The 14242-nt window shown below is 34.2% G+C and overlaps 1 non-coding gene and 1 pseudogene across 1 annotated transcript; one reads left to right on the top strand and one right to left on the bottom strand.

Moving 5' to 3' along the window:
• Nucleotides 1-370: 370 nt before the first annotated feature.
• On the bottom strand, nt 371-477 carry LOC148763099 (small nucleolar RNA R71). The gene has a single exon (XR_016026053.1). It is a non-coding gene; the product is annotated as a small nucleolar RNA R71 (small nucleolar RNA).
• Nucleotides 478-790: 313 nt separating this feature from the next.
• Nucleotides 791-5645, top strand: LOC148763098 (uncharacterized; annotated as a pseudogene).
• The last annotated feature ends 8597 nt before the right edge of the window (nt 5646-14242 follow it).

Below are 14242 nucleotides of genomic sequence, written 5' to 3'. Positions count from 1 at the left end.
CAAATAGAGCACTGCGAGATTATGTTGTTCCTCTTTTACAAGGTTGCACCAAAGCATTAGGAGATCTTCCATCAATGAAAATAATTTTGAAATTAAACCAGCTTACATTCAGATGATTCAGTCTTTAGTCTAGTATGGTGGGTTAGCTACTGATGATCTTAATTCTAATTTGGTAAATTTCCTAGAGATTTGCGATAACTTTAAATACAATGGAGTAACTGATGATGCTATTAGATTGAGATTGTTTCCATTTTCTCTTAGAGATAAAGCAAAAAGCTGGCTTAATTCACTGCCCAGTGGGTCTATCACTACATGGGAAGACTTGGCACAAAAGTTTTTAGCAAAATTTTTTTCGCCTACCACGACTGTAAAGATGAGTAATGCTATCACCTCATTCACACAATTTGATGGTGAGTCCTTGTATAAAGCTTGGGAGAGGTTTAAATAACTACTGAGAAGATGTCCACATCATAGGATTCCTAATTGGTTGCAAGTTCAGACATTCTACAATGGGCTGGTTGGGTCAATAAAAACCATAATTGATGCTGCTGCTGGTGGGGCATTAATGAGTAAGAATGCTGCAGATGCTTATAATTTGTTGGAAGAGATGGCTTCAAATAATTATCAATGGCCTTCAAAAAGATCAAGTTTGAGAAAAGTTGTTAGAGCTTATGAAATTGAGGTAATTGGCAACTTAACTGCTCAAGTAGCTACGTAAGTGGCTGCACTGTCCAAGAAGTTTGACACACTAGGAGTTCATGCAGTTCAAAATTCATTTGTAGTTTATGAGATGTGTGGAGATGGCCATTCAAATGATCAATGTTCATACAATTCTGAATCAGTCCAGTTTGTGGGGAACTTCAATAGACAGCAGAATAACCCATACTCCAATATTTATAATCCTGGTTGGAGAACCCACCCCAACTTTTCATGGAACAACAATGCAGGGCCTTCTAATCCAAAACCCATCATGCCTTCTAGTTTTCAACAACAAGCTAGACCACAAATTCCTGAAAAGAAGTCCCAATTGAAAGAACTTCTCTTACAATATATGTCCAAGACTGATACTTTAATTCAAAGTCAATGAGCCTCCTTGAGAAATCTTGAGACCCAAATGGGATAGCTTGCAAATTCCATCAACAATAGACCTTAAGGTTCCTTACCCAGTGACACATAAATCAATCCTAAAGGTAAGGAACAATGCCAAACAATCACTTTAAGGAGTGGAAAAGAGATTGAAAGGGTGAATGAAAAAGTAGTTGAACTTCAGAATTTACATGTTGATAAGGAAGGAATGTGTGAGAAAGAGAGTGAAGTTGAATAGAAAGAAGATTGACAGGTTGAAAATCAAGAAACTTCTCAAGTCATCCATCCTCCACCACCTTTTCCCCAAAGGCTCCAAAAGCAAAAGCTTGAAAAGCAATTTCAAAAGTTCCTCAATGTCTTTAAGAAATTACACATAAATATTCCTTTTGCTGAAGCTTTGGAACAAATGCCCAGTTATATCAAGTTCTTGAAGGACATCCTCTCCAAAAAGAGAAAGCTAGGTGAGTTTGAAACTGTCTCCCTTATAGAAGAGTGTAGTGTAATTCTCCAAAATAAACTGCCACCAAAACTCAAAGATCCAAGTAGTTTTACAATCCCTGGCACTATTGGTAATTTATTTTTTGCAAAAGCTTTGAGCGATTTAGGTGCAAGTATCAATTTAATGCCTTGGTCAATTTTTGAGAAACTTGGTTTTGGGGAATGCAAACTTAATTCTGTTACTTTGCAATTGGCTGATCGTTCTTATGTGTACCCAAGGGGAATTATTGAAGATGTTCTTGTCAAGGTAGATAAATTTATTTTTCCAGTTGATTTTATAATTCTTGACATGGAAGAAGATAGGTAAATTCCAATCATCCTTGGGAGGCCATTCTTAGCGACTACTAGAGCTTTGATTGATGTTGAAAAAGGTGAGCTCACTTTGAGAGTTCAAGACCAACAGGTAACATTTAATATTTTCAAAACTTTAAAATTGCCTGTGACATCTGAAGACTGCTTTTTTGTGAGTGTGGTAAATAACTTTACACATAATGTTTTCTTAGAAGAAATCCTAATGATCCTCTTGAAGCATGTTTAGTTGCTAACTCTGACAGGGATGATGATGAATTTATTGAATATTTAAATTTGTTGAATGCTCACTCTAGACTTAAAACTAATCATCAGTTTGAGTCTTTAGATGTTTCAGCTTCTTTGATGCTAGCTTCTAAGCCCTCCATTGAGAAACCACTTACTTTGGAATGCAAACCTCTGCCTGCACACTTAAGTTATGCTTTTCTTGGCAAATCTTCTACTCTTCTAGTTATTATTTCTGCTGCTCTTACTAACATGCAAGAGGAGAAGTTATTGAGGACACTTAGAGAATTCAAGAAAGCAATAGGGTGGACCATAGCTGATATTAAGGGAATTAACCCTTCTGTTTGCATGCATAAAATTCTCCTTGAGGAAAATCACAAAGCCACAATTGAACAACAAAGAAGATTGAATCCCATCATGAAAGAAGTGGTCAAGAAGGAAATCATCAAGTGGTTGGATGTTGGAATAATTTACCCTATCTTTGATAGCTCATGGGTAAGTCCAGTTCAAAGTGTTCCTAAGAAAGGAGTAATGATTGTGGTGGCCAATGACAATAATGAGCTCATTCCAACAAGAACTGTGACTGGATAGAGAATGTGCATGGACTACCGCAAGCTCAACAAAGCTACCAGGAAATATCACTTCCCTTTTCTATTCATTGACCAAATGTTGGATCGCTTGGTTGGTAAGGAATATTATTGCTTTCTAGATGGTTATTCTGGTTCTAACCAAATTGTTATTGCTCTTGAAGATCAAGAAAATACTACATTTACATGTCCTTATGGCACCTTTGCTTTTAGAAGAATTCCATTTGGATTATGTAATGCACTTGCCACCTTTTAGAGATGTATGATGGCCATATTCACAGATATGGTGGAAAAATGTTTGGAGGTATTTATGGATGATTTTTCTGTCTTTGGAAATAATTTTGATGATTATCTCTTAAATCTTGCGAGGGTACTCAAGAGATGTGAAAAAACAAATTTGGTGCTCAATTGGGAGAAATGTCACTTCATGGTGCGAGAAGGTATTGTTCATGGGCACAAGATCTCCAGTAGTGGCATTGAGGTAGATAAAGCAAAAATTGAAGCAATTGAGAAATTACCACCTCCAATAAATGTCAAAGGTTTTAGAAGTTTTCTTGGTCATGCTGGTTTTTATAGAAGATTCATTAAAGACTTTTCAAAAATTTCTAAACCACTTTGCAATTTATTGGAAAAAGATGTGCCATTTAAGTTTGATGAATTGAAGAAAAGATTAATATCTACTCCTATCATAATTAGTCCTGATTGGACTCTTCCTTTTGAACTAATGTGTGATGCGAGTGATTATGCGGTGGGAGTTGTTTTGGGACAAAGGAAGAATAAAATCTTCCATTCCATCTATTATGCTAACAAGACTTTGAATGAGGCCTAGAAAAATTGTACCACAACAGAAAAAGAGCTATTGGCTGTAGTGTTTGATTTTGACAAATTTCGCTCCTATCTCATGGGGACAAAGGTGATAGTGTACACTGACCATTCAGCTATCAAATATTTGATTGCTAAGAAGGATGTTAAACCAAGATTGACAAGGTGGATTCTCTTGCTACAAGAGTTTGATATAGAGATTCATGACAGAGAAGGAACAAAAAATCAAGTGGCAAATCACCTCTCAAGATTAGAGATTGAAGATCAAGGTAAAGATTCAACCTTAATCAAGGAGACTTTTCCTGATGAACAAATCTTTCAAGTTGGTAAGAAATCACTTCCTTGGTATGTTGACCTCGTGAATTATCTGGTAAGCAATATTATTCCCCCTGATTTAAATTTTCATCAAAAGAAGAAATTTTTGCATTATGTTAAATTTTATTTTTGGGATGAGCCTTACTTGTTCAAGCAGTGTAAAGACCATATATTTAGAAAATGTGTCCCAGAAGAAAAAATTCAAAGTGTGCTTCATCATTTCCATTCTTCAAATTATGGAGGACATTTTGGAGGCACAAGGACTACAGCTAAAGTCCTCCAATCAGGTTTGTATTGGCCTACTTTATTTAAAGACGCTTACAATTTTATTTTGCATTGTGACAGGTGCCAAAGAGTGGGAAATATATCAAGGCGACATGAGATGCCTCTCAACAACATCATGGAGATAGAAATTTTTTATGTATAAGGGTATTGACTTCATGGGTCCATTCATATCTTCATACAACAACAAATACATTTTGCTTGCTGTTGATTATGTCTCAAAGTGGGTCGAAGCGGTAGCCTTTCCTCATAATGATTCAAAGGTGGTAATGAATTTCATTAAGAAGAATATTTTCACTTGATTTGGCACTCCAAAGGCAATTATTAGTGATGAGGGGAGTCACTTTTGCAACAAGTATTTTGATGCACTTTTGGCAAAATATGGAGTTAAACACAAGGTTGCAACTGCGTACCATCCTCAAACTAGTGGCCAAGCGGAAGTATCAAATAGAGAAATCAAGAGGATTTTGGAGAAAACAGTGTGTCCCACAAGAAAAGATTGAGCAAAAAGATTGGATGATGCACTATGGGCATTTCGGACTGCTTACAAGACCCCAATTGGTATGTCTCCATATAAGTTGATATTTGGCAAAGCTTGTCACTTACCGGTGGAACTTGAACATAATGCTTATTGGGCCGTGAAGAAGTTAAATTTTGATTTACAAGCAGCAAGTGAGCAAAGGTTATTACAATTAAATGAACTTGATGAATTTCGCCTTCAAACTTATAAGAATGCCAAACTCTATAAAGAGAAAACAAAGCAATGGCATGATAAAAAGATATTGGAAAGAAGCTTTGAGCCAGGACAAGCAGTGTTGCTCCATAATTCTCGCTTGAAATTATTTCCAAGAAAGCTCAAATCAAGGTAGTCTAGTTCTTTCATTGTCAATAACGTATTTCCACATGGAGAAATCGAAGTTAGGGGAACAGATGGTCGAAAATTTAAAGTCAATGGACAAAGATTGAAGCATTATTGGGGAGGCAAATTGTCAAAAGTCCTCAATTCACTTGCTTGACACAGCCTAGAGTCCAAGTTAGCCCAGCCGAAGACTATAAATGAAGCGCTTCTTAAGAGGCAACCCAAGCTTTTTAACTTTATTTATTTTCATCATTATTTTATTTCATGCATTTTTATGTATTTCTTTTCATCTAATTTTTTTTATGTTCTTTTTGCAAGTAATTGTTTTAAAAAAAGAAAAAAATTCAAAAAAAAATAACAAATAAAAAATAAAAAAAGAAAAAAAAATTCAAAAAAAATAAGAGTCAGAGTCGTGGCCCTCAAATTGAGAGTCGCAACCCTGAAATATGCAAGAAACATGGCTGAAACAAAATGTTGCAGCATTGTTGGCCCTCAAAGTGAGAGTAGTGGCATTGAACAAGGGAGAAAAAAACAGAATGGTTGAGCGTCGCAGCGCTCAACCCTCAGAGCCGTGGCGCTCAAACTTGAAGCGTAATGCTTCGAGCGTTACTGTTGAGCGTCGCAGCCCTCACTTGGGGCAGGGCCCAGCCCTAACCCTTTAAAAACCCTCTTATTTTTTTTCTTCTTCTTCTTTCACTTTCTTCTTCTCTTGCTACCAAACACCTTCCCCCATTCCTCATTCCTTTTCAACTCTACTGCCTTTTTCTTTCTTTTGCACTCAAAATTTTTGCATTTTATTTCTACTTGGATTTGTTTTCTATTTTCACTTACAATTCTGCACTCGTTGCACCCTTAAGGTAAGCACTCATCCTTCCCTTCTTCAAATATTTAGTTTTCAATTGTTTTGTGTAGAGAGAGGATGAGGATGCTGTTAATAGTAAATTTAAATTTTTTTTTTTCACATTGAAGGAGTCCCTTGTGCATGTTTGTTAATGGGTTTTTCTACTTCCTCATGATTTATGCTTAGAGTGTAGAAAATTTTTATGATTACTGCTTACTTCTTGTTCCCTATCTAATGGATTCATGGATTTTTTTTTTTAGTTGCTGCCAATATAATTGATAAATGCTTCGTTGATGTGGGTAAATGATGGGTTTGTTTAATTTTTGATGTTTGGTTTAGCAAGTAGAAATAAATTTTAGAATTGTTGGTGCAACACATGCCATATTTGATAATTTTGGATGAGTACATTGTCATAGAATTCTTTATATTTTTCATTTTATAATTAGACTGTGGCATTGTGACAATTATGAATATGAGAAGGCTATCTTAATGTTGTGAGGCATAAAGAATTTATGTTGCATCTTAAGAAGTGAGATTGTCAGTGGAAATCTTGAATTTGGATTGTTGAATTGGACAGGAACTAATTAAATTCGCACTTGTAGATCTTTCATGTTTCATGCTTGTTCACATAATACTATTTGCATATTTTTCCTCTGGATTTGTTTTGAAAATTAAATTTCTTTTATAGGAATGGCACCAAAACGATCCAAACCAAGCTCTAGTGGTGCTTTTGATAGATCAAAGTTCATCTCTGTCGAAGCCTCTGCGCGATATCACACGTCCTTGATCAACAAAGTACCAATTCCCGAATGAGGGATAGATATCCCCATTTTGCCTTACAAGGAAATTCATGACATGCTTAGCGACAGATATTGGCAGTGATTTAGTGACCAACCTGAAACGGCAGTGGTTTCATTAGTTTTTGATGATAATAAAACATTCTCATTTCATTTGTGTCTAATATTTCTACTTGAGTGTGCAGGACAAAATTTATATGCAAATAAATAATCAATCATTAAAATGCACATATCAAAAAGCATAGAAATAAGGAAGCCACAATTAATCAACAAGACAAAAGCCTCTTAGTCGATTAATGAAGAGTTAGTTAGCTAAGATTTAAATCAAAAGTTGACGGGTAGAAGAGTGTTGAGAAACAGAACCAACTTAGTCGACCAAGAAATGAGTTAGTCGACTAAGTGTACACTGCTAGAACTGCCAGAAACTAGGAACAGAAGACAGAGACGACTTAGTCGACTAAGATATCAGTTAGTCGACTAAGAGCATTCTGCCTGCAAGTTTGAATTCTGCACTAAAAGACATATTAACGGCTAGAACCAACTCCCAACTGTTTCCAACGGCTAAAAAACTGTCAAACTGCCATCAAAGTTGTTTCTCCAAGTATAAAAGAGGGTTTCAACGGCTAGAAATGTATAGAGAAGGCTTCCAAGAACACAAAAAGAGTTGAAAAATTAGAGAACACCTGCTGCACTTCACTATACTCAATGCCCATCCTTGTAATTGTATTTTGCACTTCAACTTGTACCACTTAGATGAACATTGTGATCATAGGTACACTTCTTTTTCATTTCTCTTTATGTTCTTAGAGTGAAAGGGTCACTCTAAGGGGTTTAATCAAGCTAGGATTGCTTGTTTGTATTAAGGTTCTAACTTAGCCTTGAAAAGTTAGGTGTTGGGTTATAGTTGAGCTCGGAAAAAACTATTGTGAAAGGTTTTGGCTAAGCCTGGTAAAAGCCATTGTTAAGCTTGGTGAAAGCTTGTGAATTTCACCGGTTCTTAGTGGATTGGTTGGAAAATCCTTAGTTAGATAATTAAGGTAGTGGATGTAGGTCTTGGACCGAACCACTCTAAATTCTACTGTCTTATTTACTCTGTTTTTGTTTTATTTTCATTCTCTCTTTTATCTTGCATTTGTCTACACTTAGAGTGAATTTTTCAAAGAGCCAAATTATGCTATTCACCCCCCTCTAGTACATTTAATTGAGACTAACAAGTTGCAGCAACCAAAACTTCACATAAATGAGGTGACGATGCGAAGGACATGTAGACTACAAATTCAGAGTTAGGGGAGTATTCTTGTCCTTTTTCTTTTATTTTCTTTTATCACATTGAGGACAATGTTTATTCCAAGTTTGGGGGAGTGGTTTAGAATTTTGTTAGTTAATTTTTTTTTAGTTAGTTTTATTTTAAGATATGTCTTGCATATTTATTTATGTGTTGCATGTTTTATTGTGTTTCAAAAAAAAATTGAGATAGCTGCACCTCATTTATGATTGTCCCAATCCTAGGCTGATATTTTAATTATCTTTTGATTCTTAGCTTTTGGGAAGCATATAGTTATGATATAATTTTATGTGATATTCTTGTGTTGACTTTATTTTAGAATGTGACTTCTAATAATTTGAGCACTATACTCTTTTACTTAGAATTTTTGTGTGATTTAGAGAAATTTTATGTTGATGAACAAGTATAGTGAAGTCAAGAATTCTAGAATTTGTTTGATTCTCTCTCGAGGCGAAATCTTAGATAACACTTAAAATAGGAAGTGATTTAGGCCATCTTTGAATCGTTTCAGCCTTTTTGAGCCTACCTTGTTATATTTATCCTTAGTCATCCTTTTTTAGCCTAATTTACCTTTTCTTTGTAATTACACAATTATGTTAGCCTTAGCCTATCTATTTAAATCTAGCAATTTGAACCTTTCACCCTCTAAGTATTTTAATCTTTTTAAGGAATGGTTTGAGCTTAAAGATAAATTGAGAGAGAAAGGTGAAAAAAAAGTGATGGTTGTTAGCAAAATTACCCCTAGTTTATATTTGTCAAAAATAAGTTTAGGGGTTGAAAAAAAAGGGAAAAGAAAAGAAAAGAAATATAGTGTGTTGTACAAAGGAAAGTTTACTTCAAGTTTGGGAGTGCTATTAAAAAAAAAATTGAGCTCTTTATATGTCCTAGATTGATTAAGTGCTTAGGGTGAATTTGAGCCTAAATATATCTTTTATCATACCTTGACCCTAGCCTTGCATTACAAGCTTGATAAAGACCTATTGATCCTTGAATAAGTGTTAATCTACATTAGTGAAGAGAGAGATGAAAAGCAAACTTATGGGATCCTATTACTAATCTATGCTTAAATTTGGCATAAACTAATCCAAATTGCATGATATTCTTTGTAAGAGAGCATTCACACACACACGGAAGTCCATTCGAAAAGTAATTTTTCACTTGAATTGATGCATGAATTTAAGGATTAACTGCATGTTACCTTAAGTTGGAATTTGAGTAAATTTTTGAGAAAAAATTGGGAAATCACGATTTAGAACTTATATCTCTTGTTCAAGGATTTTTTTTATGTTCAGTTTTCTTTTTGTGATTTTCTTTTGCTCGAGGACTAGCAAAATCTTAAGTTTGGGGGTGTGATAATTCTATTTTATAGAATTATTTTATTCTAATTTCGTTATTAAATATTAGCTAAGTTCTCAATTTTCAATTATAATTTATTTATTTTTAGTTATTTTTATAATTAGTTTATTTTTAAGTGAGTTATTTTAATTTTATGTTATTCTTTTTAATTTGGTTATTATTTATTAGTTTTTATATTTTTTTGTAGGAACTAAAAGAAATTGTGCTTAATTTTGGAAAGTGAGATGTTGAAAAATCCGAAAGTCTACTTGCATATACTTCAATATTTTAGCCATAAGTCGAGATACAGAACTCCAAATGATGTGATTCTTGGACTATTAGAAAGCTAAGAGACAGAAATACAACTTTCATGAAAATTACTTTACTTAGTTCTGCCTCGAAGATAGAGACAATAGTGTCGAAAAATGACTGAACATATTGTACAGAGAATGGATATTTTTAAAGATTGACAATTGATTTTTGGGCCTCTCATTACACTTTTAAGACCAATTAAACCCTAGGTCAACTTAAGGAGCTTTAAGTTAAGTTTATTAGTATAAATAGGATATGTTTAACAACATTAAAGAGAAAACTTTTTGGGAGATTCAAGAAACTAGGAGTTGAGGCTGAAACTTGGAGATCAAGGCAGCAAATATTATTTTATTTTCTTCCTTGGCTTTTATTTTTCTTGTTACTCTCAATGGTTGAATTTTATACAATGTTATTTGTTTTTGCAATCATGAGTAGCTAAGTTTCATTTTCTAGGATTGCAATTGAACCACAGGTAATATAAATTTTTAATCTCTTTCTTACTTATCTTTAATGGGATTTGAATTGTTTATTCCAATTTTGTTCTTAATGCTTTTAATTTCTTGATCACCAATTAAATTGATTTAGGAACCTAAACAAACTTGGGAAAGGGAGTTTAGTGTAGACTAAAATTAGGATAGCATATGATCATATTAATTAATTTACGTATAGGATAGGGATATACCTAAAGGCCATATGTAGCCAGATTAGAGCTTAAACTTAATGAGTCTGTTTTAATTTCAAATCACATAGGGATATAGTGTTTTGGTTAAAATAGATATTTGTATAAGATGAGTCGGGAGACCCTTATAAATAATTTAGCACTCTAAGTTAGCAATTCAACCCATTGAAATAAGTTAAGGAAGAGAAGTAAGATTTAGATGAAGTGTGAGGAATATTGTAATCCTAAGCTTGTTTGATTTGATTTTTACCCAATTATCTTGTTGCTTTGATTTTTCTTTTTAGTATAAATTTGGTTAATTAGTTTTAATTAATTAATTTAGTTATTTGAATTTGATTGTTTGGATAAGATTAAATTGTTCTAATTTTAGTACTTAGTAAAATTTTAGATCAATTATCTATGGGATCGATACTTAGCTTGCTTATATACTATCTATTCGATACGTATACTTGCGTAATAGAATTTTAACTAACCATAAAGATCTATAGAGATAGATCTATAAACAAGGTTGTTGGGTCTCTCCTAATCCACATACATAGACAAGGTGCTAAAAAGGTTTAGCATGATGAAGTCCAGGGGGGGCACTTGCTTATGTCGCATGGCATCTATCTCTCCAAAGACATGTGTTTGAAGAATTAGGAGGAGAAATTCTGCATGGATAAGATCCCATATGCTTCAACAATAAAATCTATCATGTTTGCAATGCTATGCACTAGACCAGAAATATCTTATGCTTTGAGTGTCACAAGAATACACCATGCTAATCCTAGTGAGCATCACTAGATAGTTGTGAAAAACATCCTGAAGTACTTACCAAGAACTACATATGCATTTCTAGTTTATGGAAGAGCCAAACTCCAAGTTTGGGGTTATGTGGGTGCAAGCTTTCAAATTGAAAAGGGTGATAGCAAGTCCCAAAGTGGATGTGTATTCACATTCAATGGAGGTGCAGTCAGTTAAAAGAGTTTCAAACAAGAGACAACTGTAGATTCTATAATCGAGATCGAATACATCTCTACGTTTAAAACAACAAAAGAGGTTATTTGGATTAAAAAGTTCATAATTCAACTCGATGTGGTTCCTAGCATTATTGATCCAATACCATTATATTGTTATAGAAATGGAGTTATTATGTAAGCAAAGGAACCAAGGTCTCAAAAAGAATCCAAACATGTATTGCGACACTACCATGTGATCAAGGAGATTATTAGGAGAAGAGACTTTAGCATAAAGCGTATAGCCACTGAGGCTAATGTTGTCAATCCTCTCACTAAGCACTATCCCAACAAAAACATATTAGTCATGTTGACAAGATTGGTATTAGATACATAAGCAATTGGCTTTAGTGCTAGTGGGAGATTGTTGGTATGAGTTCTACAAGCCAATTTGTGGTTGTATGCGAATCACAATTCGAGATATTCATGTATGACATTTTGTTATTTATAACAACATTAAGGTAGTTTCTTATCCATAAGTTTGTAATTTAATTATTATTTATACTTATGTAGATAAAGCCCAAAGAACTATATATGCCTTGCAAAGGAATTATATTGTGATCAATAATGCTCAAATATTAGCACGTGTTATGTTCTTTACTTATGAAGTTAGCAACTACTCTCATAAGTTGAAGTATAGAGATACTTGGAACTAGTATGTGGGTGCTTGCCATGGGAAAGCAAGTTCATTAAACATGACCCGACATGAGAAGCGCATTTGGTATCTCACTTTAGTGTTTATGCAATACTTTTCATGTGTTAGTCATGTAAATACTCCTTAGACTTGAGACACTAGGTTGTCTTATATGTGGAGTACTATTCTTTGATTTCATCCCTACAGGTCCTATCAAGGGTGCCAAATCAAGATGCTTTTAAGTATATTATGAAGCATATGTAGGCAAATGAGTGGTCTAGATAGAAATCATCACCCCAAGTGATTCAAGGGGAAATATCTCATTAATTCTTGGTTGATATTAATATAATCAAATCCTTGGCCAAGGTAATTGGGAGATTATGAAATAAGTTTCATAAGTCTCTATAAAACTAATGATCTAACTGCTAGAACAAATATGGAGGTCAATAAGAAAAGACATTGTACCAAACTCTTATCATCTCTGAGATATATGATGAAAGAATGAATTACACTGATAAATTACACACTAATAGGTTATCAAAGAACATTTTGATTCTTCTAACAATTAGGTGGCTATGATGCATTGCTAAATACCAATCTTTGTCTATGAAATTAAATCATAAAATAGTTTAAATAAGTGCTAAGATCAAGGACTTATTAGCAAACTTAACAAGTTAATTAACCTAGGTATAAAGTCATCTCTTTAACCACTTCTAATTATTAGTTTTAGTTTTACTAGAAACTGATAGAACTCTCTCTAGTGCCACCATCCCTTATTAAAACCTTTTGGAAGAGTTTCTTGTGTGATTTGGCTAGAGACTAAGAGAGGAAGAGAAGGACAATTTGTTGTCCGCTTTGCTGACACAAAGGTGTGGTTAGAAGTTTCTATCTTGTTGAAGATTCCATTGTGGCTGTGTGTGCAACACTAGAGGTCAAGCGATTGAATAGCTCAGGTTCCTACACACTTTAGGGTGTACACGAGCTTTAAACATCAAGAGGATACCATTTGATTATGATATCATTTGGTGAGGTAATTAATTTGGATTGAATTTCTTATAATGTTTTGTTTGCATTAAAAACAATAAGGTGATCCAAGGTAGATGCAACATTTTAATTTTCTATTCTGCTTTTTTTTTTTAATTTGATCATGTCATACCTAACAGGGTGCAGCTGGCATGGGCGGGGTTATGAGAAATGAAAAAGGAGAGGTTAAGGTTACCTTCTCTAAGTCTATTGGTGAAGCGGATGCAAATTTTGTTGAGATGCCAGCAATAAAGAAAGCTTTCACTATCTTGGTTGCTTCAAAGTAGGCTGGTACACACATTCTTTTGGCGGAAAGCGATTCCATGAATGCTATCAAATGGATCATAGTCCCGGAACTAGTTCCTTGGAAACATAGAGTCTATGTTCTTAGAATTGAAAAGTTGAAAAAGAGAGTGAGTAAATGGGAAATTAAACACTTTCTTAGGAGCGCAAATCAGTTGGCTGATGAGCTTGCAAAGAAGGGGGTTTGTAGGGAGTTTGATCTGTATAACGTGCTGCACTGACATGATCTCTCTTTTTGACTGCTCTGGAATGTTTGGCTGGTTAGCTATTTTTGTTGGGAAGCTCTTTATATGCAGATGTTTCTGTCGTCCTAGAGTTTTAAGGGTTTTGCTCATTACTAAGGGGTTTTGATTGGAAGCTGGTTTTTGTCTGCTTTAGCTTTTGAGGTCTATGTTGTTATGAGGGTGTTCTTTCTAGTGATTAATTTTCAGGGTAATTTAAAGGAAAGAAGCTTGGAGAGGAGCCTCTCAATTGTGTGCCCTGGTTTTTGCTTTTGTTGGGTTTTTTCCTACTGTGGTGCTCTTCTCTGCGGTGAACCGTTACAAATGAAGACGAATTGAGAAAGCTGGTTGGTTTTTTTTCCACATCTCACTCTCACTAGATTTGACATATGCTTTGTCAAATTATCTCAATTTATGCACAAACTGACAACAATGCATCATTAAGCTCTAAAGAGGATCATGAGGTACTTTAAGGGTGCTTTGTTTCATTATCATTTTTTTCATCATAAATAATCTACTCTAAGCTTACAAACCTTCTCAAACTTTAGATTAGGTGGAAATCCAAATGGTAAAACATCTACTTCTGCTTCTATCACCTATCTTGGTGGCACTCCCATCTCTTATTGCTTGAAGAAACAAAAGACTAGCTAAATTTTCAAGAAAGGCTAAATATAGAGCTATTGCAGCTATTGTTTCAAAGATCACATGGATACAAATTTTACTTCAAGAACTCAAGGTGATCATTCCCAATACTCCAATATTAATTCTTCTATGATAATACGAGTGCCATTTATACCTATAAAAACCCAATTTTTCGCACGAGAATGAATCATC

Source organism: Theobroma cacao, chromosome 4, assembly GCF_053813885.1.
Source record: "Theobroma cacao isolate CCN51 chromosome 4, ASM5381388v1, whole genome shotgun sequence".
NCBI lineage: Eukaryota > Viridiplantae > Streptophyta > Magnoliopsida > Malvales > Malvaceae > Theobroma > Theobroma cacao.
The sequence above is the reverse complement of the archived record's forward strand: the minus strand, read 5'-3'. Positions and strand labels throughout refer to the sequence as shown.